The sequence below is a fragment of the Macrobrachium rosenbergii genome, chromosome 2, assembly GCF_040412425.1.
Source record: "Macrobrachium rosenbergii isolate ZJJX-2024 chromosome 2, ASM4041242v1, whole genome shotgun sequence".
NCBI lineage: Eukaryota > Metazoa > Arthropoda > Malacostraca > Decapoda > Palaemonidae > Macrobrachium > Macrobrachium rosenbergii.
In genome coordinates this window covers 17,859,578-17,867,077 of record NC_089742.1, presented here as the reverse complement: position 1 = coordinate 17,867,077, position 7,500 = coordinate 17,859,578, and positions in this window count along the sequence as shown.

Genomic DNA, 7,500 nt, shown 5'->3' with positions numbered 1-7,500 from the left:
GCATTACCCGCCCACGTGTATGGCTAACTGCACTCCTCCTCCTCGCACGACTAAGTAACTGCTTAACTCCTTCCAGCCTCTACTGGTCTCTTCCTTTTAAGGCAAGCGGCCAGGGTAGGAGCCGTGTGCAAACGATGAATCACTTGCCAGGTGTTCAGCGATTCGGTGGCCTCTTCCCAGGTTTCCTGCAGGGGTAAGACAATTCAGCAGCTTAATCTGCCTTTAGAAAGACCGTTTTAAGAAGCTTAGTTGGGCTAAGCTTCTTAAGGGAGTGGCATCCAGTTTCCTCTCCTTGGCCCTTTTTATGTGTGTCATCTCAATATCTGTTCCAGGTAAAAAAAATAGGACAGATCGGAATGTTGATAACCGTGCTCTGATTTCTAGGTCAAATACTACCGGCCATGCGGTTCTCAATAAACAAAGGATAAATTAGGTGGGGGAGGCGCGATGTGCACGACTTCTTGTAGATTTTAATATATATATATATATATATATATATATATATATATATATATATATATATATATATATATATATATATATATATATATATATATATATATATATATATATATATATATATATATATATATATATATATATATATATATATATACATATATATATGTGTGTGTGTGTGTGTGTGTGTGTGTGTGTGTGTGTGTGTATATATATATATATATATATATATATATATATATATATATATATATATATATATATATATATATATATATATATATATATATATATATATATATATATATCTGTCATCCAGAAAGAAAAGAGAGAGAGAGAGAGAGAGAGAGAGAGAGAGAGAGAGAGAGAGAGAGAGAGAGAGAGAGAGAGAGAGAGAGACTTTTCAAATTTCTGCACCATCATTTGTGAGAATTGTGCAAGCCACATTTAAAACCTAGATGCAGATCACGTAAATATTTTTCTTATTTAAGTGCGAAGAAAAGTTATAAACATTAGCTTTCGACAAGAAGTTGGACACTCTGGTGTCAGTCACCCTTAAGCTCAACTTGTTTCATCTCTAATAGTAACTATTTGTTTTTTTCATTTTAGTACCCTCCAAAATCCCCTTCTAAAACTATTTGTAGTACCGTTAGGTCATACTCACATCTTTCTGAGGTAACGAGGTTCGAAGCAATTTCCGATCAAAATACCTTTTACTGTTCAGAAGAAACCCCTAATTAATATTAACTTCTTACTAAAAAGTTTACATTATCACTATTCATTCTAAGATTTAGTTTGTAATTTCTACATATCTCTCTGATATTTTTGCTTTTTGATAATACCATAATCCTTATTCCTAAAATTTGGTGAAAATATAAAAAAATAATAATTTACGTTTTCGGACAATTAAGTATCTCTCTTTATATATAAAAGCTAGTCAAATCAGGAACATAGCATGGCAGAGCTTGATTATATCGCAGATTAAGTGGTTCAAAATAATCAATTTTCTTTCAAGTAAAGACAGTTGATACGCTTACATATCATTATATAATTTTATGTTTCACACAAAGTAATCGTCCAAAAACACGAAAATAAAGGAAAAGAAGAAATTACAGAATCTGACTAAACTACGAACATTCACTGGGCATCGGATGTTGATTCTAATACGAGTTCTATATAAAACATAATGCTCTTTAATAGGAATTGCTAACACTACATACAATTTTACCTTCCATAAACTTCGTGTTTTACAATAATAGTAGATCCATCTATAAACTTAGAGAAAAATCTCATCTATTTGTCAATCTGTCTATTTACTAAAGCGCTGGGTTTTCAGAAAAAATAATTCTTATCCATTTCGTAAAAGACGTAAATAACTGACTATACTTAAAAAATCATAAGATTTATTTGTTTCTTAGTATACATTGTAGTGTAATTTTTTCGACAATTTTCCTACCTTCGTACAAACAGTAAAATATGGAACATATTCAGGCAGTGTATATCTTTAAATTTCTCGGAAGGAATACGACGTATGTATTTAATTACAGAAGTATGAAAATTAGTTACATCAGAAGTGTTAAAATTCTAGCACTTACGGTGCATAAGCCTTAGCTGTCCCGCCTAGGTTACTGAATTACAGAAACCTAGATGTTTAATGTCAATATTGCATAAGAAAAAACAAATTTATAAAAAATCTGCTCAAAAACTATCAGGATCTCTAAAAAAAAATGACAGGATTACGAATATCGATACTTTTTGACGAAAATAGCCACTAAATTGAATTTCTAAGGTTGTACTCTAGTCATCCGAACTTTCACTAATGAACGTTGAAAGCTGAACCAAAAAGGGGAAACTTAGACAGTAATCTGATCTCTCTCTCTCTCTCTCTCTCTCTCTCTCTCTCTCTCTCTCTCTCTCTCTCTCTCTCTCTCTCTCTCTATATATATATATATATATATATATATATATATCATTATATATAAATAGTCATTCAGAAAAGATTCAAGAATACCTATATAAAAAATTACCTGCATTTTTATTCGAATATTTAAAAAGGTTTGATAGTTTTATTTTTGTCTACAAGGTATACCTCCTGGAAATAGCAGAGGTCTCAGATTTGCAAGAATGGATTTCGTTCACTTTTCTTATGGTCTACCAGAAAATTCTTGTTTTGGTGGGTGGTGGGGGCAATGATGATTTTTTTTATCGAAATTACAGGAACAAATAGCTGGACCATTTTATTTCATAAATTAATTATATGGGATGATTGCTAAGGAGTAGACACGTTTAGATAAAGATGATATGTCTTTTATAATTCTCCAGGTTATAGTTTGAAAGAAAACCTTGATAGAGTTAAATCAAGGATTATAAACTTAAATATTTTCAGTCTCGCTTTTGTTCGCATCTTCGAGCTCTGATACCAGTTCTGTTTATTTTATAATTTCCATGACTCTTGTAACAATGATATTAGCTCAATGTTGTCAGAGCTAAGTGCGAAGGGCCGATGCATAATGTACTGTTTTAATGCTATAAATATAAATGGATAGTCATCATCTTTCCCAATATTTCGTATTAAAATTTCTTTAATAATTGGTGACTTCTAGATCAGTTAATTTAGAAAAATATGGACATATTGAAAGGGATTATTTCTCATCAAAGGTTAATTAGATATTCTCTCTTGCTGTTTAATATGTATAAGAATAAGCAACGTTGATTAACCTGTATTGCATATACGTGTTCGAAATTCATGCATTTATTTTCCATGGAAAGAAATTTCAAAAGTGTAAACCTTTTACGCGAATATAACAAAAACTCTTATAGTGAAGAAAAGATCAACGTCATTGAACTTGACGCCAGAGCGATCAGCTTCCACTTTAAACCGGTGTTGAATAAATTTTCGACTTATATTATTTCTTTTTACCTGGTATGTGCATGGCTGCGATCTGGCGTGACGAATTCTCACTAATGAACGTCGAAAACAGATAAGGTGAGTGGAAGCTCATACGAGAAACTCTCTCTCTCTCTCTCTCTCTCTCTCTCTCTCTCTCTCTCTCTCTCTCTCTCTATATATATATATATATATATATATATATATATATATATATATATATATATATATATATATATATATATATATATATATATATATATATATATATATATATATATATATATATATATATATATATATATATATATATATATATATATACATAAGAATGAGTTATTTGATTTTACATCTTATTTTTATCCATAACACACTTCCCATCATAAAACATTATAGCTAAAATAGCGACCTATATGCTGACGGCTTTAAATCGGAAAAAACGGATTTCAGCTATGTTAACATCAATGTGTATAACTTTTTTTATTCAGCCGTATTCTATATGATCGGTTATCGATGTCTAAAGAAGGTTGAGACTAATATATAAATATATATATATATATATATATATATATATATATATATATATATATATATATATATATATATATATATATATATATATAAAATAAAAATGAAGGAAACGAAACACTGGGAGTGCAGCGAGGCCTTTCGACACTAGTCCTTTACTTAGCAGACTAGTGTCGAAAGGCCTCGCAGCACTCCAGTGTTTGTTTCCATCTTGGATTTTATCTTTATTTATATATTCATCACGTTCCATATTTTCGTGATTCAGTTATACACACACACACACACACACACACACACACACACACACACACATATATATATATATATATATATATATATATATATATATATATATATATATATATATATATATATATATATATATATATATATATATATATATATATATATATATATATATATATATATATACATATATATATATATATACATATATATATATATATATATATATATATATATATATATATATATATATATATATATATATATATATATATATATATATATATATATATATATTGAGTTACATGTTTTAATTTTCTGTAGAGAAAACTATTGAGATGGCATTGTCTGTCTGTCCGCACTTTTTCTGTCCTCCCTCAGACCTTAAAAACTACCGAGGCTTGAGGGCTGCAAATTGGTATCCACCCTTCAGACATCAAACTTACCAAATTGCAGCCTATAAGCCTCAGTAATTTTTGTTTAATTTAAGGTTAAAGTTAGTCATGATCGTGCATCTGGCAGCGCTATAGGACAGGCCACCACCAGGTCATGACTGAAAGTTTCACGAGTCTCGGCTCACGTAGCATTATACGCTGTACAGAAAACTCGATTGCGCATTTTTACTTGTTTCTCATTTTGAACAATAGTATAGGGAATTGTTAGTCGTAGGCATCGAATTCTTTCTTAGAAAAATCACTGAAACCTCAAACAATTAAGCATAATGTTTGCAAGATTGCAACTAATTGCCAAGGATTATTTCCAGTCTCAGCTTACCTCTGAAAGAGAAGAATTTTCGACTAGGAAAGTATTTCTAACATGTAAATTCCAACCAAAAATATTCAAAACTAGAACCAAAAACTGTTAAAACGTAAAATCTCTCTTTGTCTCTCTCTCTCTCTCTCTCTGTCACTCTCTCTCTTACAATATATATATATATATATATATATATATATATATATATATATATATATATATATATATATATATATATATATATATATATATATATATATATATATATATATATATATATATATATATATATATATATATATATATATATATATATATATATATATATATATATATATATATATATATATATATATATATATATATATATATATATATATATATATATATATATATATATATATATATATATATATATATATATATATATATATATAAAGACAAAATCCACGACGAAAAGAGAAACACTTGGGTGCTGCGAGGCCTTTCGAATGTCACTCTTTACGTGACTGTGTGGGTGACAATTACAGCAATCACTTGTATCATTTAACACTGTGGAGTGTTAGTGTAGTGCTGTAGTAATGTTAATATTTTTTACAAAAATCATTTATGTCTGTATGAAGATTTTCCTGAAAAGTATGTGGTAACTGATGACCCCTAATAAAAAGAAGGATATATATATTTTTAAGGAAGCATTATTTTTATTCATCACATAATTGTATACTGTAGAATGCTGCGGAATAGCTGTAAAAATAACACTCCACAGCATTGCCTAGTTATACTAATAATCAAATTATAAATCAGTGTTCTTGAATAAATCGAATAGTAATTGCCGCAGTTTTTTTAATGTTCCGATAATATATAGTAAACCAATCTGCAACTATGGAGAAATTTATGATTTTTATGGCACTTAGCAGAAGAGCTATCAGCTTCCATCAGAAAGAGAATAATGATTTTTCGTCTAGTTTATTTAAGGAAATGTTCTCTGAAGAACTACAGTCGAGCCTGGCGAATTCTCACTAATTAACGCAACGTGAAAGCCAATCCGATGAGCTGAAACTTTGACAAGACTCCGATCTCCATCTCCTCCCTCTCTCTCTCTCTCTCTCTCTCTCTCTCTCTCTCTCTCTCTCTCTCTCTCTCTCTCTCTCTCTCTCTTTATTACTGGATATTCTTTGATATTTTCTTGTTTATTTTCACAATAGATCTGTTCCCTTCTATTCAGCAATATAGACTCAGCAGCCTTTTCAATTAAGTCAACTAGAAAACTTTCTGACCCCTATGTCACAGTAAGATCTTTGGCTATATGCATATTAGACATATAACTAATTTTCTTGCTATTAACAAGAGGTGTAAAAGAAAAAAAGCTCTCATATTTTACAAGTTTCAGCACTACGTAAAACCAGTTGTATACGGTAACGCTGGCTTTATACCAGCTTGGTGCAGTGCTAGGTAATCTGACGCTGCGTCATTTTAACCATGCATGATGTGGGTCAGAACAATTTTGACACCTAGGAGGAGTTGGTGTACCTTCTTGAATCTCTCCATACATTCTTTGATCCCGTATTTCTTGCTACAAATTTCACAGACGGCGAGTCCTCTACATCGATCTTGTTGGTGACTATAACAATGGTATCGGAAGCACCTTGAGAGCCTCTGGTTTTTATTTCTTCGTGGGTAGGCATCTCTATGTTCTGCGGTACACTTGCCTTGAAAATGGTACTTTAAAGGAGGCGAAACTTTTCTCTGAAGGTCCTTTATATTTTGTTTCACAGCTCCGGTTCATTACAATGTAAGAGAGCTCTAACACAGAGTCCAAAGGAAGGTCGATTTGGTATGAACAGATGATTGCTTTGTTGCTCTTTTGTTTCGGGTTTAATAGCTTCAAGTAATGGTGAATTCGCCTCGAAAATTCAGTTTAGCCGTGATTTTTAAATCAGGGTTCGTCTTCTCCAGGGCGAGTTGCTGCATAGGAGGTCCCTCCTTCAAAAGAAAGCATTCGAAACCTCGGAAGAGGAGGGTATTCCTTAAAAGACTTGAGAAGGAATGGATGAGGATTGAAGAGGGGGGAAGACGAGTAGAGGGAGAGCAAGGAGGATAAAGGTGGAGAAGAAAACGAAGGGATGCGGGAGCAGGAGGACAAGTAAAGGGGAAATATGGGGTGGTAGGAGGAGGCGGAGGTGGAGGAGGAAAGGGGATGATACGCTCCAGAGATTGGTATTTAATTTCCATTGCACTGCTTCGATGGCAAAAGGCGAACTTCATTATGTAATATCCTGTAGCAGGCGGTCTTTTATTCCTTGAACGAGTCATGGGTTCCACTATCACAGATAATCTAATAAACAGTAGTATGAATGGTGGGTGCTCAAGCCGAGAACTGTACAGGGCAGCAGCTTTGGATGTAACCACTGAACAATGGGTGTCCTATAGTCTGACAAGACGCTCAGTGGGAATTCTTTGCATACGCAGAACGAGAAAGATGCTTAAAGAAGTAATGCATCAGTATTACGCAATATTTCTTTGGACTCAAGGTACGAAGTAAAAAAGTTATTCCAGTACATTTCGTAGCACAATTATTCAAAGTCCTTTTAATTAAACGTCGTCTAACAGAGAAATTATATATATAT